Raw genomic sequence first — 27,818 nt, forward strand, 5'->3', positions numbered from 1 at the left:
GAGAAAGAGAATTAAAAGAGTAATGGAGGTATAAACAAATAGAAGGTAAATGATAAAGGAAAGAATGGGATGTATGGGATGAAAATAATAAAGTGTAAGTTGCAGATGTTAGGTAAGCGGGCAGATATTATTTGAAATAGTTGAAATTGTGTTTTTTCCAATGTAAACACCTGTGAACATACTCTTTATAGGTGTTGAGTAGTGTGTGTTTGGAAAAAAGGATAAACAGTTGTTCATCCACACAAAGAGAGCAAAAAGATTTATTTTAATGTATCAATTGAACCATATGTCAGTTATATGGTGATATAAATGATTTAAATAACATGTGCGTTTGTCTTCATTTTCCGTTACTATTATATACATATATAATATATATGTATACATACATACATGCATACATACATACATACATACATACATACACACACACACACACATATATATATATATATATATATATATATATATATATATATATATATATATATATATATATTTATTTATTTATTTATTTATTTATATAAATTTGACAAAGAAATTCATGATTATCTATGAACTTTATTTGCTTAAAGCTGTTTCTGCAGTGGACTCATAGTTATAATGTAGGTAGTTAGGGTAAATTCCACCTGTTTCCTCTTGAAGCTTCTCGGCTTATTCCATTATTACAGTCCAATATGTAGTCCCAGTTGCTGCTGTATGTTAGTCAAAATACATATTTAACTTGAGAATTATAGAAATACTATTTACTGGGTTATTGCATAACAAAACAAAACAATTGGGAATTTTTTGGTATTATTTATTCACCATCCCATGTGTTCCATTTGCTAACAGGAGTTACAAAGTTTTATATGTGACATAGACATGTAAGGAAAATTCTTCAGTGAAATTAAATAATACAAATTTTACATTTGGATGAAGCACATCCAAATGTAAAACTTATATTATTTAATTTCTCTGTCTGAATAATTTATAATAGGAAATTTCTTGCATGGCTATTTAACATGTAAAACTTTGTTAATTCCTATCAGAAAATGAAACATGTGGAATGGAGAATAAATAATACCAAAAAATTTCCAGAAGATAAAATTCTCTTTCCTTAGGCCCTGTTCTATGTGTAGGAAAAGAGTTGGAAGAAATGGACACATACGAGGTGCAGTGGAATCACGAGTGAATTAGCAGATAAAGTTGTCTTTGCATGTGGCAGATGTGCAGGAACAATAAGCACTAAGAGCACACAGAAATTAGATTCCCTCAAATGCCTGGGAGGCTCTCTCGAGGTTGTAGATAGTTTCTGTTACCTAGGTGACCAAATTAGTAATGGTGGAGGATGCTCTGAAAGTATTGTTTCTAGAATAAGAATTGGGTGGAGGAAGTTCAGAGAGCTATTACCTCAGTTGGCAACAAAAGGGCTTTCTCTCAGAATGAAAAGTAGACTATATGATGCTTGTGTATGAATGGCTACACTCTATGGTAGTGAGACATGGGCTCTGAATGCTGAAGACATGTGTAGACTGGAGAGAAACGAAGGTAGTATGCTCTGTTGGATGTGCAACATCAGTGCACATGTACGACAAAGTGCAAATGTATTGAGAGGAAAGTTGGGTATAAGCGGAATCAAATGTAGCATGCAAGAGAGATAACTATGTTGGTTTGGACATGTGATGCATATGAATGAGCACAGCTGCACAAAGAAGTGCCGATCACTGAAAGTGAATGATACCCACAGAAGAGGGAGACCCAGGAAGACATAGGATGAAATGGTAAGGACTGATCTCAGGATGTTGGGCCTCACATAGGAAATGGCAATGGACCAAGATGTCTGGCAATATGAGGTTCTTGGGAAGACTTGCACACATCAGTGAAATTGAGTTCTAGAAGTGCTGTGTCCCACCCACACATAACAAGAAAACTTTTCATACACCCTATTATAACAAACCAAACTACATCTCTACCACTCTTCTCTTCCTCACATTTCTACTTTATGCACTATGCTTACCTCCCACTCCCCAATTCTGTCCTCTTGGCCCTGTCTCACTGTATCATTGCTATACGCTAGCCCCCAACCTGTGTTCCACCCACATATAACAAGAAAAATCTACATCTCTTCTCTTCACATTTCCTATCTCTCACTCCCCAATCCTGTCCTCTTGGCTCTATTTTTCTGTATCATTGCTAGCCACCCCCCACCTCCCCTCGATATATACCCAGGTTTTCACCACCCACTTTCCCTCCCCACTCTCTAATCACACTTCTTTGGCAATATCCTGCCACTTATATTGTGACCTTCAAACATCAAGGGCATACCCTGGCACTTTCCCCCCCCCCCCTCTATATCTCTCTCTGCCTTTACTCAACCATCCCATCGATATTCTGATCCTTGTGAGTATGCCTGACACTTTGCCACTATTTCAGTCCTGCTCTCTCCCACTCTCTCTCTCCTTTTCCGGTTCTTCCCTCAGGTTGGGTAGCCATGTATCTCCTTTGCGGCAGCACATCTGTTTCTGTCCTCATATCTGATCTCTCTCTCTCTCTCTTTCTCTCTCTCTCCTCCCCCTTTCCCCCTCCCCATCTCTCCCCTCCCCTCCCCTCACCCTCTACCTCTCTCCAGCTGGCTAACCTTGTACCTCATCTACAGCAAGATACCTGTTTCTGTCTCTCTGTCTCACTATAACCTTTCATCATCTGACACAAGATCACCTCCTCCAGTGCCCCCTCCCCTCTCAAAAATTTTTTGTCTTGCAAGTACTTGGTGACCCTGTCAGTGCAGGTGCCACTTAAAAGCACCCAATCCACACTGTAAAGTAGTTGGTATTTGAAAGGGCATCCAGCTATAAAAACCTTGCCAAAACTGACCTCGCCTGTGCTTGTGCCACATAAAAACCACTCAGTTCACTCTGCTGAGTGATTGGTGTTATGAAGGGCATCCAGCTGTAAAAATCCTGCCAAAACAGTCACAGAAGTCTGGTGCAGGCTTCTGCCTGGCCTTTTCCTGTCAAACCATCCCAGCCATGCCAGCATGATATATATATATATATATATATATATATATATATATATATATATATATATATATGGGAGAATATACGAGAAAACAACAACAGACGAGGACAGGTGGTGTAAATAACAAAAGGATGTATTAGTATGACGCTCGGGAATACGGAAAGTCTTTGACGTTTCGAGCTACGCTCTTCAGCAGAAAGAATACGGAGACAAGGAGAAAAACACGGAGAAAAAAAATTGAATAGTGTCCAGTCAACGGTCAATCATAATAATGGCTGATCATAACAATGGCTGACCGGAAGTTAGAAATTCTTTTTTCAGGAGAGCTAAGAAAAGGGGGAGATAACAAACGGTGATCGAAGAACGAGGGGCTGTGTGTGTGTGGGAGATAGAATGCTGGTGATCTTGACGTATGTAGTGTGAAAATGGGGAAGGGAGAAAGCAGTTGGTCAGTTGTAGTGTGTGCGTGGTGTGATGCGAGGGTATTGGTGTGGTGTGATGTGAGGGTGTTGGGAGGTGGGGAAGGCATGGGTGGAGTGTGGGTTAGGCTGAGGGTGGGGTAGAGGTAGGGGTCTGTGGGTAGGGTGGGGTATGTGGGTAGGGGTGGGTGGTGGGTAGGGGTGGGTGGTGGGTGTAAGGAATTGGATGGGGTGGAGTGGGAAGGTAGAGTAGGAGTGTGTTGGGGTGTGGTGGGATGAGCTTATGAGGGGGTGTTGACGATGAAGGGGGAGGGGATGTAAGAGAGGGGGAAGATAGGTACAGGAGGGGAGAGAAAGAGAGGAGAGAGGGTGGGTATAAGAGAGGGTGGGTATAAGAGAGGGAAGGTGGATTGAGAGAGGGGGAAGGTGGGTATGGGTGGAACGAGAGGGGGAAGGTGGGTATGGGGGGAGAAAGAGAGGAAGAGAAAGAGAGTGAGAGAGAAGAGAGTGAGAGAGAGGGAAGAGGGGTATGGGGGAGAGAAAGAGAGAAAGAGGGAAAGAGAGAAGAGAGGGAAAGAGAGAAGAGAGTGAGAGAGTAAGAGAGTAAGAGAGTAAGAGTGAGAGAGGGGGGAGTACGAGTGAAGAGAGTGAGAGAGAGTAAGAGAGAGGAGAGAAAGAGTAGGGGTGAAGAGAAGTGGGAGTGAAGAGAAGTAGGAAGAGAAGTTGGAGTGAAGAGAAGTAGGAGTGAAGAGAAGTAGGAAGAGAAGTGGGAAGAGAAGTAGGAGTGAAGAGAAGTAGGAATGAAGAGAAGTAGGAGTGAAGAGAAGTAGGAATGAAGAGAAGTAGGAGTGAAGAGACGTACAAAGAAGTAGGAGTCGAAACAGGAGGGGAGGTGGGGGAGGGGGAGAGATGGGTGGTAGGAGGGAGGGTGGGGGAGAGAGACAGGAGGAGGGGGTTAGATGAAGAGGGGAGGGAGTTGAGCCCATGTGGCGCAAAGGAGCGGAGAGAGAAGACCAATCCCTGTTCACGGCGCAAACGTGAGTCCGGATGGCCCCTGTGCATGGACAATCCAAACACAGACAGGTGTTGCTGCAAGGAGTGGCCGGCAGAGCGGAAGTGGCGTGACACCGGGTGTCATTGCCAACGTTGATGTCTCGGAGGTGTTCCGCGAATCGGTCGGCCAGGCGGCTGTCCGATGTACAGAGAATGGCAGAGAGAGCAGGAGAGGCAATAGATGAGGTTGATAGAAGTGCAGGTGAAGGAGTCGGTGATGTGATAGGGTCGGTGATGGGTGCTGGTGAGGAGGGTGGTATTGGAGAGGTAAGGGCAAGTGCGGCAGCGTGGGCGGGAGCAGGGGAACGAGCCAGGTTGGGAGGTTGGGTTGGGGAAGAAGCTGTGGACCAAGAGGTCCCGTAGGTGGTGGGCTCGTTTGAAGGAAGGGAGGGGTCGATTAGGGAAGATGTGGGAGGTGGAGGGGTCGGACTGGAGGCGCCGAAAAGCTCGGAGAATGGAGCGTTGGAGGGGTAGGGTGGTGGGATGGTAGGTGAGGGGAAAAGGGAGGCGGGAAACGGCAGGGCGAGTTCGGGGGGAGAGAGCAGATGCACGGTCCACAGAACGTGCTCTGGCAAGGGCGTTGTGGATGGTGGTGGGTGGATATCCTCGCAGGCTAAAGTGGTGAGCCATGAGTTGAGACTGAGTCTCAAAGTCATGGCTATCGCTACAAAGTCTGCGTAGACGGAGGAATTGGGAATAGGGGATGGAAAGTTTTGTGTGTCTAGGGTGGGAGGAGGAGAAGTTGAGATAGGAGTGTGAGTCTGTGTGTTTGTAGTGGATGGAGGTGCTAAGGGCGGAGTGGAGGATGCTAACCGAAATGTCGAGAAAGGGGACAGAGGTGTCAGAGACAGTACAGGAGAAGTGGAGGGCAGGATGGAAAGACTGAACGAAAGAGAGGAACGAGTCAAGATGTTCGCGGGAGAGTGAGGTGGTACCGATACAGTCGTCGATATACCGACCGTATAGTTCGGGAGTAGGACCAGTGAAACTGGAGAATATTTGGGCCTCAACATAACCAACGAAGAGGTTCGCGTAGTTGGGGCCCATTCTCGTCCCCATGGCCACTCCCGAGACTTGCTGGTAGATATCTCCCGCGAACGAGAAGCAGTTGAGAGATAGGACAAGTTCGGCCAGACGAATGAGTGTGGAGGTGTCGGGTTGTGGGTTGGAGCGTTGGTCTAGAAAAAACTTCAGGGCACGCAGCCCCTCGTCGTGGGGGATCACTGTATAGAGGCTCTGGATGTCTAGAGTGAAGAGAAGCTTAGAAGGGCCGGGAGGGAAAGAGAAAGAGTTGAATAGACGAAGCGCGTGGTTAGTGTCATGAATGTGGGAAGGGAGAGAAGCCACTAGGGGGCGAGGACACGGTCTAGGTATTTTGAGATAAGCTCGGTGGGGCAGTTGCAGGCGGAGACGATGGGGCGGCCAGGGTTGTTCGGTTTATGGATCTTGGGGAGGAAGTAAATGGTGGGGGTGCATGGGGTGCGAACAATAAGGTTGGAGGCGGTGGCGGGGAGACAGGAGGAGAGGATGAGGTCATGGATAGTGGAGGACACAGTCTGTTGGTAGCTGGGCGTGGGGTCGGAGGGCAGAGGGCGGTAGAATGAGGTATCTCGAAGTTGACGGAGAGCTTCGGCCTTGTAGAGGTCCGCGCGCCATACCACCACGGCTCCACCCTTATCAGCCGGTTTTATGATGATGTCCGTGCGGCGTCGGAGGGATCGAAGGGCCGAGAGTTCGGCTGGGGAGATGTTGAGTCGAGAGGGACACCTGGAAAAGTTAAACCGGCCCACAGCGCGTTGGCAGGCGCCCGCGAAAAGATCAACTGCTTGGAACTGGCCAGGAGCAGGCGTCCACTGGGATGGTCGTCGGCCCAGGTCAGTGAAACAGTCCTCGTTGGGTGCGGGTGGTGTGTTATGGAAAAGCGCACCCAACCTAACGCGGCGCACAAAGCTGTGGACATCAGCACGGGTTTGAAATTCCTTGCAGGATGGAGTGAGTGGGATGAAGCGCAGACCCCCATTGAGGATGGAGCGCTCCGCCTCAGAGAGAGGAAGATCTGGGGGAATGGTAACGACAGGCTGAAGTGGAGAAGGGGTGGGTGGAATAGAAGTAGGAGGGGATGAAGTAGGGTTAGGAGGGGCGGTCGGGATGGTGGAGGGCTGGGAGGGAGGGGGTGGAGTGTGTGTGGGAGAGACAGGGTGGTTGGGTGTGGGTGGGGAATGCACATCAGGGAGGGAGAAGGGTGGTGGAGAGGTTGGGGTAGTGGCACCGGTATATATATATATATATATATATATATATATAGTGAAGTATATTGCCACTTAAGTGTGGCTGACCCCTAGGGGTGGATGTTACTGTTGCTTTTAGCCCCAGGAGGACATCTCCTCCAGCTGGCTTATCGACACACTACTGTGTCCTGTTTGTTTTGCCAAGGGAAGTTATCCCTCTCATCGTGATCTGTAGCACAAACGGACCCAGGTTTCGTGCAGTTACTGTTAATACTTCATTTAGAGAATTAACATTGCTTATATATATATATATATATATATATATATATATATATATATATATATATATATATATATATATATATATATATATACATACATATATACATACAGGGTGTGATGGGTAAATTGTCACCATTTTATATTTTTAATTTCATGCATGCACAGTGTTTGTTTTGATTATGTCAACTACACAGTATAGTAGGGTCAGTTGGGCACTGTCTGCGAGAAAAACAGCACCATGATGCAATTCGCTCTGCCAGAAATTTGGAAACATGTTATACTGCATTCGTACCGGAAGCTCCAATATGAACATTTCAGAGTGTTTGGCTGTCAATATGAGGACAGTGCAGAAGATTCAAAAAGAGTTTGATGAGTCCAATGGTAATTATGAAGGTACAGCAACTCTGAAAACTCACTCTGAACTACTGAACTTGTTGGTGAGATCCAGGCCATGATTAACAACGATCCTTCCAAGTCAATCAGGTCCATCGCCAGGGACATGGAAGTGTCTGAGTCTCTTATCAGGTAAGTAGTGCATGAAGACATTCAATATTCCTCATACAAGATGAGAAAGGGCTATTTTTTATCTCAAGCCATCAAGGACAAGAGGAAAGACTGCACTACAAAGCTTTTGAATAAACTCAAGTATACTCTCCAACCAAACATGGTTTGGTTTTTTTGCAGATGAGAAAAATTTCTGACAGAATCAGATAGTGAACTACCACTGGCTTGCCTGTATCCCCAAAACATGTACCGAGCATGATGAAAATCAAACATCCAGTCAACATCATGGTGTTTAACAGTGATCACTAGTGATAGCAATGTTATGTCTCCATTCATCTTTTCACATGGCCTCAAACTCATCAAGTGCCTGGAGGAGGTAGTGCTGCTCTCAGTCAAGAAGATGACTGCTGGAAAACCCTATGTCTGGAAACAGGACACTACACCATGCCACACAAGCAGAACCCAATCAATTCTGCGGCCACATCACCCCTAACATCTGGCCACCTAACTCCCCAGACTGTAACCCCCTTGATTATTATGTGTGGGGCTCAGTTGAGTGAGAGATCAAGAAAACTCCTTATAACACCAAATATGAAGTGAAAGCAAGGATTATGGCAGCATTCACTAGCTTAAGCAAGAAGACCATCCCAAAAAATTGCAGGAGATTCCGAAGTTCTCTGGAAGCCATGGTTGAAGCCAATGGCGATTTTTTTGAATAAATTTTCTCTTTAGTATTTCAAGATAATTTTATGTAATTTTGGTAAATACATCTGTTAAAATGAGATGTCAGTGTTATTTTCATTTTTGCATAATTTAGACCACAATTTATATATCATCATCATCATCATCATCATCGTTTAACGTCCGCTTTCCATGCTAGCATGGGTCGGACGATTTGACTGAGGACTGGTGCAACCGGATGGCTACACCAGGCTCCAATCTAATTTGGCAGAGTTTCTACAGCTGGATGCCCTTCCTAACGCCAACCACTCAGAGAATATATATATATATATATATATATATATATTTCTATTTCTTATATTTGCAGTACTTGACATACAAAATAGACGAGTTACATAGAAGAAATTTTCAAATAAGCAACTTTATTTGTCCAACCTAGCATTACTCCTACCTCACTTTATAGCAGTGGCAGATCTACCATAAAACTAATGAAGCTTAAGCTTCAGGGTCCCAAATCCTGGAGAGGCCCCTCTTGAAGCAACTTAAATTTTTCATTCTGTCAATTTTTTTGTTTTGCCAAATATGTCTATTACTACATCAGCACAGTAGAGATATGAATTCCTATTTTCACATCATTATTTAATGACCAATGAAAGGGTTTGCCTCCTAATTTTGGACTTACAATCTATTCAGTGACAAAGCATTTTTTCTACTTTAAAACTTGTTTGAATATCACATTATACAAAATGAACAATTCTTCATTTATGACTATATATTAAGTTATGGATCCTTATCTTGATCGATCTCTGTCTCATTGTGGCTAATGAAAATATCACCCCAATTTTTTTTTCACTGAGGTCTAGGCCCCAAGAGGAATAGCAATGTCTTCAAGAAAGTATCTAAGTGGATATCAGAAATGCCAACTCAAGGAAAAGCAATCTAACAAAATCTCAAAATGTCAAAAACTATCAAACTATTTTACAATATCAAGTAAAAGGTTATCCTCACCTGCAACTGAAACAAGCCATGCAAGCACCAGTGAAGTCAATGATAGTGCACAAACCATGAGTGCTCTGTTTAGCAACAATCAACCTACTGTTGACACTTTTGATGCAGATGATGATCACGGTGGTCAAGAACTTTGAGAAAAGAGAGAGCAGAAACAGGAAACAGGAAGCAAATCTAGTTATTTCAAAGAATACAGCGACCTGGAAAACTGGCCCGTAACAATTGATGATGATTCGATACAAAACTGTTTAATGCAAGACATCAGTTTTTTTCAAAACAAAAAAACAGATAATGTATATACTGAATCCAACAAGATTTACAAACAACAAAACCGAAATTTCTCAAACATGTATTTTGAAAAAAAGATTGAAAAGTGGTCAGACTATGATGAGATCCTGGTTAGTTTACTCAAAGAGCAAACACTTTTCTAAATGCCAAATATCACTTAAAACAAGTGAGTTTTCTGATTGGATGAATATACTCAGAACTCTAGAAAATCATGAAGACAGTTTGGAACATAACAGGGTGATGTTGAGCTGGCGAACACAAAAGTCAAATAAAAACGTTGTGGATCAGCAACTTGAGGAAGAGTTGAGATAAAAACATGCAATACTATTTTGAAGTACGAACAAGAGTTGTAGTAGTTATAAAGTTTTTAAGTGAAAGAGGTTTTAGCATTTAGAGATCATGAGGAAAAGTGAGGCTCCCCAAACAATGGAAATTTCATGGGGCCATTCAGCTTATTGTAGAGTGTGACCCATTTTTACATGAACATTTAGGGAAATGTAAAAATGAAAAAGTAAATATTACTTGCCTATCCAAATCTGTGGATGAAGAATTGATAGAAATCATGGGAAAATATGTGAAAGATGAAATGGTAAATCAGATCAACAACCTAGACATCAAATACTACTCAATTATTGTTGACTCTACACCTGACATAACACATGTTGACCAGCTGGTAATTGTCGTTCGATACTATCATAACAGAAAACCCTGTGAGAGATTTTTAGCATTTTTGCCAGCAGAAAAACATTCATCCACGACCTTGTTCAACAAATAACAATTTCTGGGGGAGTATAAGCTTTCACTTGAAAATATCCATGGTCAGTCATGCGATAATGCTTCCAACATGAATGGCTTGGAGAAAGGGCTGCAAGCACTTCTTAAAAACATTAACAGGTATGCAGACAATGTACTATGTGCAAGCCATTCACTCAGCCTTGTTTGGAAAAAGGCAGTGTCTCCTGTACCTGAAGTTGTTGACTATTTTGGCATCTTCCAGCAGCTGTATGTTTTCTTTTCTGAATCTCCTTGAAAATGGAGGGTTTTGAACACACAGGGTAATCTAGCCTTTTCTCTAAAGAGCTTAAGTGTAACTAATTGGTCTGCACACTATGAAGCAGTCTGGGCAATTAAAAATGGATATAGGGATATTTTACAAATTCTCAAATTTATGTTTGAAGACTCAGAAGAGAAGCAAGATACAAAGAATTTATACCACAAGTTGGTAAAACTGGAATATGCTGTTTTAACAGTGGTTTGTGAAGAAGTTATGGAACGTTTTAACGAAACAAGTAAGAAACTCCAAACCCCTTGTTCTGATGTATTTGTTGGTTACCTTCTGCTACCATCTTTGCTTTTATTTGTTAAAGAACTGCGGGATAATTCAACCAACAGAATTGCACACTATGAATCAGTTAGCAAAAGGTGTATGTGAATATATCACCTCAAATTATTCTGATGTTTCCAAACGCATTGTTACAAAGAAATTTGCAGATGGAACAACTGATAGGGCTTCTATGAAAGGGGTTTAAAAATTTAGGATAGAAGAAGTTCTAAATCATGTCTATGACTGCTTGATAATCCAGTTAAGCAAGAGGATGGGTCCATATGAGCAGATTGCGAAAAGGTTCAAGTTTCTGTTAGAACTGATGAACAATTCAGAATTTGATGAGGACAGTATCAAACTTATAATATCGCATTACAAAGACGATATTGACCACAAATTAATAAATGAGTGTTATCAGTTCAAAGAGTTAGGAAATCCCAGAACACAAAAGAAAACACCTAATCAAAAATGCAATTCACAGAAGTTCTTCAGCTTATTTACAAGCAACGATTAATTGAAGTGTCCCCTAATATTACCACTACACCTAAGCTGGACTTGACAATGCCTATCATGAGCTGTGAAGCAGAAAGGAGTTCCTCAAAACTTTCCTTTGTAAAGAATAAATTTCGGTCTACCATTACTGAAAAGCGCTTAAATTTCTTATGTATATTGTCTCTAAAAAATGACATTGCAAGGACATCATATGACAAAACTGTTGCTACAAAAAACAGAAAAAGGAGTATTTTGTAATTTTCATACATGTATTTTAATGATGCATCATTCATGTATATAACACTTCCCTAATTTTCAACTCCCATAACTCTAAAAATATAAGGCATAGCCTGGAAAATATTTGTAGTGATCTGCCACGGAACAACCATGTTTCTGGTGAAAAGAGGGCTCACTTTCAGACTCATTTTTAAGGACTCCACATCACAACTCCACCATTTGGGCTATCAGGGCCTCAAGCTGGAGTTCCTTGCTAGAGCACAAAAATTCTTTGATCTTTGTTGGTTGTTACCCTACTGTTGCTGGTTGCATAACATCTTAAGCTTCAGGGTCTCAATATTGTCGATCTGCCACTGCTTTATAGCCTTCATATTATTACTGTTGCAATTATTCTCTACTCTTATTTTTATCACGTGCTTTCACTGCACTAACAAGTACAGCTCTATGTGCCTTGGATATGTGCTGTGGTTTGTTGTAGCACTCTTATTTTCACTGTATTGAAGTGTTTTACATAAGATGTGTGTAGTGCCTAGTAGTGCTATTTTCTCTATGCTGTATATACTTGTAAGTCCTGGAGTTTTTGTTATGTATTTGTCTGAATGCTTTTTTTTTTATCATACCAAATGCAACTACAATAATAGGAATTGTTTCTGTTTTTAGGCTCCACATTCAAGTTAACTCTATTTCTAAATCTTTGTATTTTGATAGTTCCTCTGTTTCTTTTTGAGAAACATTGTCATCTGTTGGTATTGATACATCAATTAGAAAGCAATTTTTTCTTGGTGATCTCTGACAACTATATCCTGCCTACTGGCCTTGATTTTTCTATCCATGTTATTATTTTTATTATTATAATTGCCTTTGCACAGCTTCTAATGCTGGAGATGTACTACAGTGTCAGCTGTTCACTACCAGTGAACTAAGGTAACACCTTTTATTTTTTTAGCACCTTCCGGAGTATTTGAGCAGTTCCAAGTAGTGCTGTTTTCTGCAAATGCTCCACCCTTATTGCAGCCCCTATTTGTTCCACATACTTCTCGAGATTTTACTCACTGTTCCCAGGGCTTAACTTCCCAAGCTAACCTGTCATATCTCTCAACTTTTCTTTATTCCTTATCACAAACCTTGTTGTCAGCTGGACATACTATATCTATGATCCAGCATAGTTTGTTTTCTTTCTTAATTAAGACTATGTCTGGCTTCCTATTCTCAATCTCATGGTCGCACTGAATCATAAAATCCCATAGGATCTTTGCATTTCTATTTTCGACAATGCCTTCAGATTTGTGGTCGTATCAATTTTTGTCTCTGTCAAGTCCATACTTGTTGCAAAGTTTCCAATGGACAAGCTTGGCTATATTGTCGTGGCGTCTCATATATTCCTTCTGGGCTAGTGGCATACATTGGCTGGTAATATGCCATAGAGTTTCACCGTTTTGTCCACATAGTCTGCACTTATCACTTTCTGTTGTGTTGTCTACTCTGTATTTTATGTAGTTTGTTCTTAGTGCTTGCTCTCGGGCAGCACAGATTAGAGCCTCCGCTTCCGGTTTTAAATCCCTTTTAGTCATCCACAGCCATCTTTTTTCTCTGTCTATCTTATCTTCAACATTCCTATGAAACTGACCATGCATTCTTTCCTTTACCCACCTATTTTCAGTTTCATTCATTTTCAATTTCTTGTATGGTGCTTTATCTTTGCAATCTTTCATCCTACACAAGCCTGACCTTCTTACTTCTAATAATAGTAGTTCTGTGGCATTTTTTACACACCATGCTATGTTGTTTTCTTCTGCGCTAATGCTGTGTTCGCATCCAATAAGCCCTCTTCCTCCTCTTTTTCTTGGTGCATAGAGTCTGTCTGTGTCACTTTTTGGGTTGAGTTACCAATATATAGTTAGCAACTTCCTTGTCTTTCTGTCTAAACTGTTTAGTTCATCTACTGTCCATGCTATTACCCCTGCTCCATATCTAAGGAGTAAAACCACCCAGGTGTTGATAACTTCAATCTTATTCCATCCATTTAATTTTGACTTAAGGATCAGTCTCAGTCTGTGCAAGTACTCCACCTTAAATTTTTCTGTCATTTCTTTCTCCATCAATTTATCCATTTCCAAAATCCCCAAGTACTTATAGCCCATCTCTTCTATCTGCTTCATAACCTCCCCTGACGGTATCATTAGCCCATCCATACATTTGATTTTGCCTCTCTTCAAGACTAACAAACCACACTTTCTCAGTTGGAACTCCATTCTGATATCAGCACTGAAGGTATACACTGTATCAACGAGGGAGCTGACTTGGGCTTCATCTTTACCATAAAGTTTGTGGTCATCCATGAATAACAAATGGTTGACTTTTTGCTGGCGGCTTTTGAATACATACTCAGCTTTTGTTTTCCTCAGAATCAGTGTTAGTGGTATCAAGCAGCACAGTACAAAGATCAGTGGGGACAGGCAGTCCCCTTGGAAGATGCCCCTCCTAATTTCTACTGTCCCTAAACGTCTTCCGTATACTGTCAGGTCCATTCTCCAATTCGCCATACTTTTTCCAAGCAATCGCTCAACATTTGATGCAATACCAAATAAGTTCATACACTCCATAATCCAAGAACGTGGGATCATATCGTACGCCTTATGATAGTCGATCCATGACATGGCTAAGTTACTTTTCCTCTTCTTGCAGTCTCTAAGTACAGTTTAGTCTATCAGGAGTTGGTGCTTGGTACCCCTGTACTTATACTTGCAATCCTTCTGCTCATGTAGCAGGACTCCATGTTTTTCCAGATGTTCGTATATTGACTCTGCGAGTATTCCAGTCAATAACTTCCACGTAAGTGGCAAACAGGATATCAGCCTGTAATTGTCTACCGTATTGCCTTTTTTAATGTTTTTCAGTCACAGCACTGTCCTACCCAATGTCAACCACTCTGGTGTTCCTTTGTTGGCATTTAACAAGGTGTTGAGTTGTGTAGCTATTCGTGCATGACATTCACCAAATCTTTTGACCCAGTAGCCTTGAACTCCATCTGGTCCCGGGGCCTTCCAGTTGCTCATTTTTTTGCTGATTTCCTTCACTTCCCTAAATGAAATGACTAGTTCTGCCTGTTTTGGACAGACTACTGTTTGTTTCAGTTCTTGCAACCATTCAGCATCCTTCTTGTGCTTCTTGTCTTTGCTCCAGATGTCACTCCAAAACCTTTGACTTTCAATGTTATCTGGTATCAACCTTTCATCTGTACACTCTCCATTTATTTCTTTATAGAATCTCTTCTGATTTACTCTGAATAACCTATTCTGGTGGTAACCCTTCATTCTTTCTTCATATCTTATCACTTTTGATTTCTTTGCAATGAGGCGCTGTTTCAGTTCCTCCACTACTATTTTCCTTCAATATCATACTTCCTTTTCAGTGCCCTGTATTTTTGCTTGTTTTTAAGCTCCCCTTTCTCTTTTCAGTCTAACACAGAGATTTCCTTGAAGAGCATGTCTAACCCTGCCTGGATTCTTGTTTTCCACCATGGATCTTTTCTTTTGTCACTCCCATTATGTTTCTTTTTCTTGACATCAACATCCACGTTTTCTGCTACAACAATACTTGCTGCCTTGATCAAATTATTTGTTTCTGTGATGTCCTTTCTTCTGATATATTTCAGAATTTCATTGACATTTTTCATTTCTTGGTTCAATTTCCATCGATCAACCTTTTTAAGGTTGCAAATAATGTCGCTACCGTTCTCCTGTAGTCTTGCTTTTATTCTGTCTTAGACTGTCTTTTGTTCATTTATCATGTCGCCATTAGTTTTATTGTCTTCTTTTAGACCATCTATATATCTCTCATCAAGTAAACTACTACTGCTCCTTTCCTGTGCTATGAGATTACTCTTATTAGTAAGAACTGCATTTTCATTGTTATCTCTGCTGCTATTTTCCAAGACCCGTCTTTTGATAGCTTCGAGCTCTACTTCTGTGAACCAACGATTTTTTCTTATTGCTCTAGCTTGATCACATAGTCTCTGTTCCGTGAGTTGAAACAATTCTTTTTCTCTCCAATGATCATACATACGTTGTCGGTAACCCCTAATTTGAGCACCATTTTCATCTACCGAGCTGCTCAGGTAGTTGTTACAGCTTCTGTGTGTGTGAGCATTGTTGTTGGGACGTTGTTATGTAGATGTAAGCGAGCTGTTGAGCGTAAGTCCGAAAGATGGAGAGAGACAGCTAAACACGTCCATGCTCAATTGCTGGCCAGCAAGAAAGAGACAGAATAGAAGCGGGAATGCTTGGTTGTTGAATTCCACGCATGCATGAGACTACACATGCGCACAGCGTTACTACAAAACTAAAGCCAATGATGACAATGTTACACCTGGTAGGCTCAGAGATTCTGGTCCAGCTCCAGCCTGTTGATATCCAGAAAGAGACCACCACACATGGCGTAGATGGAGCAAGCAACTCCATGACCACAGCATTAATTTGCTTGCTCCATCTACGCCATGTGTGGTGGTCTCTTTCTGGATATCAACAGGCTGGAGCTGGACCAGAATCTCTGAGCCTACCAGGTGTAACATTGTCATCATTGGCTTTAGTTTTGTAGTAACGCTGTGCGCATGTGTAGTCTCACGCATGCGTGGAATTCAACAACCAAGCATTCCCGCTTCTATTCTGTCTCTTTCTTGCTGGCCAGCAATTGAGCATGGACGTGTTTAGCTGTCTCTCTCCATCTTTCGGACTTACGCTCGACAGCTCGCTTACATCTACATAACAACGTCCCAACAACAATGCTCACACACACAGAAGCTGTAACAACAAACAAGAGCTAAAGATGTATATATTTACCACCTGAATAAATGTTGTTTAAGTTGATAGTCTGGAGTTCAGCGTTCCGTTATAATTCTTAATATTATATAGGAAAGTCAGGTATACATCTAATGATGTATAACCAACTTTCCTATAAAGTGGTGACCCCCGACGTGATTCGAACACGCAGCCCGCTGAGCTGCAATAACCCACTTTCCTATAAAGTGGTGACCCCGACGAAGAAAAAACGCAGCATGGATTCTGGACTACCAACCTATAACTGGTGAACCCGACTAAAGAACAAATGTGGCCATGGAGACTGAACTACCAAGCAACGATGACCACCGACATCTCCAACCATAGTCAACACAACTAGTGATAAGCTCTGCCAAACATACGCCTCACTTCTTTCACATACAGACTCATACTATTGTGTACTCAAGAACTTGGTATAAAACTCTCACGTGTACTGACTTTCTATCTGCTGTGATATCTCACATACATATAGACGGCCTGTTTTTTATTATGTTCTTATATGTCGCATTCACACTCTCACATACACATACATCTTTTATGCCACACTAAATATCTCTTGTTATTCATTTCATACAGTTGTCTTTTCTATCGTCTCTTCATTACTGGTATTTACGAATTCACTAATGTTATCGAAGTATAACATTATTTGTATATCATCATTGATATATATTTTGTGTTCGACCGTGTGACACGTTTAAATAAAAGGAGTCCCCTGTTTTTCCATTCGTCACCATTTCTCCTTTTTGAGTTCGCACGGTCGTTCTTTCATCTTGGGTTAAGAAAATTTTCTTCAAGGTTTTCGCTAATGGTCGTACAGAGATTTGTCTGTCGACCATCTGTAAAAGCGCACCTCTTCAAACACCATCACCAAGCAGCCTTTTCGCCACCAGCTTCGTTCAACCAAGATTACCACCGCGACGATGACAATTACTACTACCAACTACAAGCATTCCCCCGACGTCGCCAAGTTTCAACAGGACATCATTACCACCACACACAGAACACAGCTATATTACAGTTCCTGCGCCGACGTCTTCACTATCAATGTACTGTCTACCACAATGTTGTGCGCCAACAACCCCACCACCAGGGACACACCAGATTAACACACTCGGTTTTATTGACTCTGTTAGAGTGGATGTTTATCCACTCACGCACAACAGTAAGAGCTAGCCAAATTGAATATTCCGTACCAGGTAACTGGTCACAACTAGCATCTGACGCTCAACTATAGCTCTGCTCACGGACCACGACTTCCTGAGTACAGACATTCTATCTCCTTGTGGAATTTTTATACGAACTGGATTTTTTTTCTCTACAGACACTTTTACTTGTTCTGTGTTTTCACTCACACACACACTTGTGCACTCACACATTTTCTTTCATTTGTACATTGCATGCATGTATCACACGAGTGTACATTTCATTTCTTTCATTTTTCTTTGTGTGTGTTTGTGCTACATCTTGTGGGTGGTTTTCAGTGGCCATCCTGCCTCAGGCGTTCCAACAGATTTCATATTATCGTGCATTTCCGCACTGGCAAGGGAGCCCTGTAGTAACACTGTGCGCATGCGTAGTCTCACGCATGCGTGGAATTCAACAACCAAGCGTTCCCGCTTCTATTCTGTCTCTTTCTTGCTGGCCAGTGATTGAGCATGGACGTGTTTAGCTGTCTCTCTCCATCTTTCGAACTTACGCTCGACAGCTCGCTTACATCTACATACCAACGTCCCAACAACAATGCTCACACACACAGAAGCTGTAACAACAAACAAGAGCTAAAGATGTATATATTTACCACCTGAATAAATGTTGTTTAAGTTGATAGTCTGGAGTTCAGCGTTCCATTTAATTCTTAATATTATATAGGAAAGTCAGGTATACATCTAATGATGTATAACCAACTTTCCTATAGTTTCATTACCACCGTTATTCACAATATTTTGTTTTTTCATTGTCACTCATATGAGGTAGCAATTATCAGGTTGCGCAATTGCTAGTGTTTTTATTGTGACACAATCACTAATTAATCAGCTCATGAGGAGGAGGAGGCTCCACCCGTTCCCTTTCATTATTATCACTATTATCATCACTGATATCACTGATATCATTGTTTTTATGTGTAGCAGCAGCAGTGGTTACAGCACCAGCAACATTATTATTATTATTATTATTATTATTATTATTATTATTATTATTATTATTGAGTGAGAGAGTAGTGCATGCCATCAAAGTGACACTGGGGTAAAATATATGAAGTTCAGTATACCCATCGTGACTACCCATCTGATAAGATTACACTAGGCACAATGCATCACAACCATATGTGCGCAACATGGTGATCTTATCATCATCATCATCATTTAACGTCCGCTTTCCATGCTAGCATGGGTTGGACGATTTGACTGAGGACTGGTGAAACCGGATGGCAACACCAGGCTCCAATCTAATTTGGCAGAGTTTCTACAGCTGGATGCCCTTCCTAACGCCAACCACTCAGAGAGTGTAGTGGGTGCTTTTACATGTCACCCGCACAAAAACGGCCACGCTCGAAATGGTGTCTTTTATGTGCCACCCGCACAAGCCAGTCCAGGGGCACTAAACAGTGCATGACCTTGCAGATGGGGCCCAGTTAGAATTTTTCTCCAGGATGAGTAGCCCATTCTGCTCAAAAGGTCCCTGAATAAGGTTTGTTTAAGGATGATGAACAAAACACCCATGTTTCCGGAGATGAATTATTCAAATCCCAAAGAATCCCTCTCAACACATGGCTATGATGCTCCCCACTACTTCTGCTTGTGATCAGAGATGCACAGATCATCAGCCACCAAGGGACATGCTCAACTGGTTAAGGTCAAGCAACCGACAAGCAAATCTGTGGTATTGAGCAGAATATTTGCTGTAGACCATCTTTTATACCAAGACAAAACAATGTACATGATAACACTTCCAATCAGTTAAGATCAAAAGCCATGAGAGTCACTGCCTGGTACTGCATCAGAGCATTTATTATTATTATTATTCAGTAGTTTTATTTTTATAGCGTGCTTTTACTTCACTACCGAGCACAGCTCTGTGTGCCTTGGGTATGTGCTGTGATTTGCTGTGATGCTCTTATGGTTACTGTATTGAAAGTGTTGTGCGTAAGATGTGTGCAGTGCCCAGTAGTGCAATTTTCTGTATGTTATATATATTTGTAAGTTCTGGTGTTTTTGTTACGTATTTGTCTGAATATTTTTTTATTATACCTAAGGCACTTACTATGATAGGAATTGTTTCTGTTTTTAGATTCCACATTTGAATTACCTTCCTTATTATTATTATTATTATTATTATTATTATTATTATTATTATTATTATTATTATTATTATTATTATTACTATTGTTATTATTATTATTATTATTATTTATTTATTTATCTATAAATCTTCATTATTTCTATGTTGTATGTTATAGTAAAGTTAAGAAATCCAAATGTTCAATTCTATTCTTCTCCAATAGCTCTAATTCTCAACAATTTCATCTCTTTATTAGTCTTGTTACCCACTTTATTCTACCTTGCTCATATTAGGTCTGAATCCTTGCTTTGTTCCATGCTATCTGTTAAATAGTGGTTTTTGCTTTGTCTGTTTGGATATTTTATATGTCCTTTATCTAGGGAATGGGGCAGCCATGATGTTTGGTCATTTGTGGTGTGACCACCACCTGTACCAGAAGTCTTTTCTCCTCGAACCTCTACAGGAAGTTTCTTCTCCTTGAACCCCTACCAGAAGTCTTTCTCCTAGAACGTCTACCAGAAACCTTTACAGAACGCTCTCTCCCTCACTTCCATCTCTATCTAGTAGTTATCTCCAGGTAAACATGGTGTGTGTGAAGCGAATAAAATGACAGTGAAGTAAATGCAGGTTAAAAGCTATTTGTAAATATATGAATGTCTGCTAAATGTACATGAGAGCTTTCTTTTCAGATGCAAAATGTTATCTCCTATCCCAGCCTACACCTTTCACACCCTCAGAGTTGGCACACTCTGGTGAGATTGTTGAGATGTTTTAATGGAGGTGTGTAGATGTGTGTTGCATCTAAGAAGTAAGGTGGAGAGGAGGTTCTGCTAAGTTCCTCACTGGCAAAGAGCATAGGTATAAAATCTTCTGGGTAGGGAACAGTGATGGGGTTGGGGGCATGGGCATACTTCTTGCTGAGAAATGGATTGGTATTGAGGTAGTATTGAGAAATGGATAAGGTATTGAGGTAGTCAGAGTGTGATAGACTGCTTAAGCTTAGACTAGTGCTGCAACGTGAGACAGCAACCATTATCTTGGCCTATGCCTCTCAGCTGTGACTACCTGAAGAACAGAAAGACCAATTTTATGACACCCTTTTTCAGACTACCTCATCAATGAGTGACAGAGACCTTCTCTTTGTGGCTGATAACTTCAATGGGCATGTTGGACAACACCCAGGTAGCTTCCATGGCATGCATGGTAGCAACAGATTTGGTTCCTGTAATGAGGAGGGAACAAGGCTGCAGGAATTCTGTGATACAAATGGACTTATGATCTGCAATACTAACTTCAGGAAACCTACCAGTCACCTGTTCGCCTATCAATCTGGTAGGCACACTAGTCAGATTGACTACATTATCATCAGAAAATGGGAAAGATGGCTGCTTATAAACGCCAAAACTTTCCCAAGTGAAGAATGCACCGCCCAACCTAGGTTAGTTGTTAACATTTTCAGGATCAGGGCAAAAAGGCTGCCTAAAAGGCTGCTAAAAGGCTTCCAAACCAATGTGGAAAAGAAGGGTCTGGAAGCTTAAGGATCCTTTGCATGCTCAGAGATTTAGAGAAATTTTACTTGAAGCATTTGATGAAAAAGAGGAGGATATAGTGACATATAACGTTGAGGATAACTGGTGATTCCTATGGGACAGCCTGCTGAGGGCTACTGACCAAATCTGTAGAGAAAAGGAACGGGCCTGGAAGGACTGGAAGTATGGTAGTAGAATGGAATGGTATCAGATAGCCAGAAGGGAAGCTAGGAGACAGGTATATTTAGCTAGAGGAGAGACAGAAAAGAAGTTTGCCAATATTCTGTGATATGAGGACCTAGGATTTGAAGTGTTTCGGATTGCAAGACAGTGTGTGAGAGAAAATTGTGATGTCACAGGAGAGAAATGTGTCCACATGGATGATGGTTCACTTGCATTTAATGATTCCGCAAAGAAAGAGGCTTGGAAATGCCATTATGAAAGGCTGCTGAATGTAGAGAATGCATGCGAGAAGGAGAGTTTGTCAAATGCAAACCCAACTGAGGGGCCAGCTACCCAAATCGACAGTAGCTTGATAGATAAAGCAATTAAGGATATGAAAACAAGGAAAGCCCTTGGCCCATCAGGAATTACTGCTGAGATGCTCAAAATATCTCACAGAGTAGTATATGGCCTAGTCACCCATATAGTTAATCATGAGGGAATCATACCCAACAATTGGTGTAGCAACTGCTACAAAGGCCTTAGAGAGAAATAACTACAAAGGCATCAAACTGTTAGCCCAGGTGATGAAGTCACAGAGGGGTCATCGTTCAATTAATTAGGGAGAGAGTTAGTGTTGATGAGATGCAGTTTGGATTTGTACCAGGCAGGAGCACAACTGATGCTATATTCCTGGTTAAGCAAATACAGGAAAAGTATTTAGCTAAAAATAAACCTCTGTACCTGGTTTTTGTCAACAAGGAGAAAGCCTTTGACAGGATCCCTCACTTCCCTATTTGCTAGTTAATGCAGAGGCTAGGGGTAGATGAGTGGTTAATGAGAGCAGTACAAGCCATGTACAGGGATGCTGCCAGTTATGGTGAAGGTTGGCAATGAATATAGCAATGAATTCAGTGTACAGGTAGGAGTCCACCAAGGCTCAGTTCTCACTCCCCTCCTGTTTATCTTAGTTCTTCAGGCCTTAAAAGAGGAATTCAACACCAGCTGTCCCTGGGAGCTCCTCTACGCTGATGATCTTGTTCTTATAGCTGAATCGCTACCTAACCAAGAGAAGAAATTTCAGGTGTGAAAACAAGGCCTTAGAATTAATTTAGCAAAAACCAAAGTCCTAGTAAGTAGGAAAACAAACAGATCACAAGTCCCTTCTGGGAGATGGCTCTGCTTGATATATACCCAGTGTAGTGGTATCAAAGGAAGGTTAACAGAGAATATAGTCTTTGTGTGTGGCAAATGTGCAGACAATCAGCTCCCTCAAATACTTGGGGGATCTTTAGATGTAGTAGATAACCTCTGTTACCTAGGAGACCAAGTTAGCAGTGGTGGAGGAAGTTCTGAAAGTGTTGTTGCAAGGATAAGAACAGGTTGAGCAAAGGTCATAGAGCTTCTACCTTTGTTGATAACTAAGAACCTCCTCCGCCGAGTGAAAGACAGATTGTATGATGTCTGTGTATGTACAGCTATGTTATATGGCAATGAAACACAGGCTTTGACTACAGAGGACCTGTGAAGGCTTAAAAGAAATGAAGATAGCATGCTCCACTGAATGGGTAATGCCAGTGTGCATGTGTGACAGAGTGTAAATGATTTAAGAAGAAAACTGGGTATCAGAGGCATCAGATGTTGTGTACAAGAGAGAAGACCATGTGGTTTGGTCATGTGATGCATATGGATGAGGACAGCTGCATAAAGAAGTGCCAAGCTCTAATTGTTGAGGGTACCTGTGGAAGAGGTAGACCCAGAAAGACATGGGATGAAGTGGTGAGAAAGGACCTTTAGATGTTGGGATTCACTTAGGAAATGACAAGGGACTGGCAGATGTGGTGATTTGCTGTACTTGATAAGATTCATCAAACTAAGTAAAATCGTTGTCTGTGTGGACACATACAGGCTTGTCCTTCAGGTGCTGGTACCACTTAAAAAGTAGTTATGTTGGTGCTGCGTTAATGCACCCTGCTGTTGCTACATAAACTCACCTGTACTGGTAGTACATAAAAAGCACCCAGCACACTCTGTTAAGCGGTTGGCATTAGAAAGGGCATCCAGCCATAGAAACCATGCCACAACAGACAGTTGGAGTCTGAACAGCTCCCTGCTAGCCAGCTCCATGTCAAATCGTCCAACCCATGCCAGCATAGAAAGAGGATGCTAAACAATGATGATGATATACACACACATACACATATATAAGTACATACATACATCCATATAAGTGAAGCATTTTTCCATGTTAGCATGGGATTAGACAAATATATTTACTGAGGCATTGTTTTACAGCTAAATGTCCTTTTATTGCTAACCCTTACCAGTTTTTCAGGTAAGGGATCTTTTATTGTACATATCTTCAAAAGCATGTTGCCAACATATGGCTTGTTGACCTGGTAATTAATAATATCATCTCTTGTAACTTTGAATTTTAGAAAAAAGAAACTGTAAGCAGGCATTCATTTACACACACACACACACATCTAATCATTATGACACTACCTAGTTCTTTTCCTTTTTGTCTCTTATTTGTTTTAGCCATCAGATTGTGGCCATGCTGGGGCACCGGCTTGGAGAATTTTTTAGTCAAATTAATCGATGCAAGTACTTACATTTTTTAAGCCTGGCACTTATTCTATTGATCCCTTTTGTCAAACTGCTATGTTATGGGGATGTAAACACACCAGCTCTAGTTGTCGAGTAGTGGTTGGAGACAAAGTCACACACAATGGACTTCTTTCAGTTTCCATCTTCCAAATCCACTCACAAGGCATTGGTTAACCCAAGGCTGCTGTAGAAGACACTTTCCTAAGGTGCCATGCAGTGGGATTGAACCTGGAACCACGTGGCTGGGAAGCAAACTTCTTAACCACACAGTCACATCTAATTAATAAATGAAAAGATTGCATTGTATAAGATCAACTGAAGGTTACTTCAAAAAATGCAGGTTGTACTTTGACAGCAATATGAGGTGTAGGCTGTTTGGCAGAGTAGTTGATCCTGAAGACTATCAATGTCTCACCAAAATGGAAACATTTTCTACCTGCTCTCCTGAGCACAAATACATTTTAATGAACTGGTTAATTTCTTCTTGGTGGCAATGGCTGTCTTTTGCATTTCTATGAGTTTAAGTCCCTTCTTACACTCTGGGTCATTTTAGTTTTCTACTCATCTCCATCCCTCACTTCTTGCTCTTTGTCTCTCTACCTTTTCCTCTCTTCTTTCCCCCTCTCTGTATCTCCCTTTACCTCCTATCTCACTCTCATATGCATATGCATAAACTACCTCTGCTATCAGTTTGTGTCAGTTACTGTTGAGACGTCACGTGTTCTAGGACCCCATACGACTGATTTCCTCTGCAAGAGAGAGATAACAGCAGCCCATTGAAGAAATGAGCTCTGTGAGGGGTAGTGGCTACTGCAGTGAGTATTGCTGGCCATTTTCCATGGCAACACCATTGTAGTCATTACTGCAGGGTGTGGATGAGCACCCCACTTGTTCTGGGATATGTGACCCATTGCCCCTCCGTTTCCCACTGTTTTGCACCCCACCCTTTTTTCTATCTTCCATTTTCTTTCTTTTTCTTTCTCATCTCTCTTCTTCTTTGTTTCTTTGTATCTGTATGAATCTTTCAAATTTGCCTCATTGAACAGTATGCAATCATTAGAATGCATTTACTTTGTAGTTAGACTTTCCAAGCCAAACAAAAGGATATTTATTTATTTATTTACTTATTTCTGATATGATCATAATTTCTGTGGCTTTACATTCCAGCTTTTTTGAAGCCAAACACTTTGTTTTTACCCTTGGCCTTCAGCCTAATCAGACATAAATATTTGCAACTTCTGTGCAAAAGAAATCTGACTACCAATTCCCAGTGAATCATGTCTGGCAATTGTTTGAACATGCTCTCTGCTAAGAGATAAGTGGGTTTATGTGAAACCACCCAGTTAACTTACTCGGCTACACATGGCTCTTAATTTATAGTATTGTATTATAAACACACACATACACACACACACACACACACACACACACATATGAATCTATCTTCTCCATCACCAGTATCAGCCTCATCATCATAACCACCATCATTATCTTCTTCTTCTTCTTCTTCTTCTTCTTCTTCTTCTTCTTCTTCTTCTTCTTCTTCTTCTTCTTCTTCTTCTTCTTCTTCTTCTTCTTCTTCTTCTTCTTCTTCTTCTTCTTCTTCTTCTTCTTCTTCTTTATTTTCTTCTCCATCACTAGCACCAGCATCATGAGTAAGAAATTTGTTTTCCAATCACGTGGTTTTCAGTTCAGTCCCACTGCATGGCATCCTGGGCAAGTGTCTTCTACTAAAGCCTTGGACTGACCAAAGCCTTGTGAGTGGATTTGAGAGACAGAAACTGAAAGAAGCCTGTCATATATGTATGTGTGTTTGTCTCCCACCACCACTACTTGACAACTGGTGTTGGTATGTTTACTACCCATAACTTAGTGATTCAGCAAAAGAGACAGATAGAATAAGTACCTGGCTTCAAAAACGAAATAAGGACTGGGGTCCATTCATTAGACTAAAATTCTTCAAGGCACAGCATGGCTACAGTGAAATGACTGAAACAATTAAAAGATAAAATATGAACATCATCATTATTTCTTTTTTATTACCAGCATCACCAAAACCATAATCATTGTCATCACTGGCATTTTTTTCTATAGTCAAGGCAGTCAACTGTGAAAAATAAGATATTGACCCCTGATTGGCATGGGGTCAATTGGTCAGCTAAAAAGCTGACCAATTCAAATGGATGTCAGCTTGAGATAAACATTCCCACCATTGTCACTGTTATCAACAACTCACAACTCCCTATTTCTCTCTCTCTCTCTCTCTCTGTCTCTGTCTCTATCTATCTATCTATCTATCTATCTATCTATCAATCTATATAGCTAGCTAGCTTGCTATCTTTTGCAATTTGTTAGTAAATAATAGAGACAAGGAAAAAAAAATATATGAAGATATCCCACCTTTCACTTCTTTCCATGAGTCACCATTATCAGATAAATGATCAGCCACAGTGAACCTCTATGGGGTTGTGCTTGTCGCTGGAAACAGCAGCCAGATTTCCCTCAAAGCAAAACCTATTTCATGAAAAAGAATATGTTGGTTAATGTGGCTCTGGTTTCTCTGTATATAAAATAAAGATAGGCTGATTATAAGTGGAATACTTTTCATGATCTTATATGATCTTATACTTAGACATTAATACTTATAAACCCTTTAGAAAACTGAATGAGAGGCTGACATATATTAATTTAGCTTCCTGACATCCAACCAAAGTATTCAAGGACCTGGTTAAGGAGATCAGCAGAAGAATCACCTAGAAAAGAGATGCTTTTGATGTTGCAGCCCCATACCACATTGAGGCCTTGGCCACCACCAGTTTTAAGGATAAAATTAGTTACACACCCAACTCTAACCCCACCAAGAGAAAACATCATCAGAGAGTTTTGTTGCTTTCTCCTTGAATGTAAAAACTTGTGTAGGTGAGATATTTGTTAGTTCAGTTAATAAACACTTCTCCCAAACACACAGAAACAGAAAGATATTTCTTAGACACACCTTGAGAGTTTCTTTAAGCTGCAGACTGAGCAGGAAAAAAACTTTTACTAAGTAGGCTCATGCTTGAAGCAGAGGCAGCTTGTACCAAGGCAGCACAACATGCTCACTAAATGATCACTGCACCACAAAGACCTTTATATACGAACAGAGGTGGTGTCAAAAGATCCCAACAGATAGACAAACATGTAGAAATATGAGGTTGTGACAGAAGTCCCTTCAGGACCAGATTTAACAACTATAAGTTCTCTTTTCATATCCAGGACAGGCAAAATGTCACAACCCTGAGATACATATGGTCATTGAAAGAAAGCACCATGGATTCAACAACAAACAGAGAGTATTGGGGAGGTGCAAACCTTATTTCAGTAACAGTAGAAGGTGCAGGCTATGCATCATGGAGAAAAGAATTATACTACAGAACTCTCTTCACTTATCTAAACTCTAAAGAGAATAAGTACTAGTCTTACAATGAGTAAGTCCTGGGGTTGATTTGCTCGACTAAAGGCGGTGCTTCAGTATGGCCGCAGTCAAATGTCTGAAACAAGTATAAAAGAGTATAAAAGATATATATATATATACTCTTTTGCTCTTTTACTTGTTTCAGTCATTTGACTGCGGCCATGCTGAAGCACTGCCTTTATATATATATGATAGTCTTTATATATATGAAAGTTTTTATATATATGATAGATCGCTGACCACTACATTTATATTTTTTTCTCTTCTTGTTTCTCTCCTTGTTTCTTTCTGTGTTCCTTTCAGTTGAAGAGCGTAGGCTCGAAACGTTAAAGACTTTCTCTATTCCCGAGCGTTATACTGATACATCCATTTGTTGTTTACACCACCTGTCTTTGTCTGTTGTTTTTTTCGTAAATTCTCCCATATATATATA

Source organism: Octopus bimaculoides, chromosome 25 (assembly GCF_046866305.1).
Source record: "Octopus bimaculoides isolate indiv1 chromosome 25, ASM4686630v1, whole genome shotgun sequence".
Taxonomy (NCBI): Eukaryota; Metazoa; Mollusca; class Cephalopoda; order Octopoda; family Octopodidae; genus Octopus; species Octopus bimaculoides.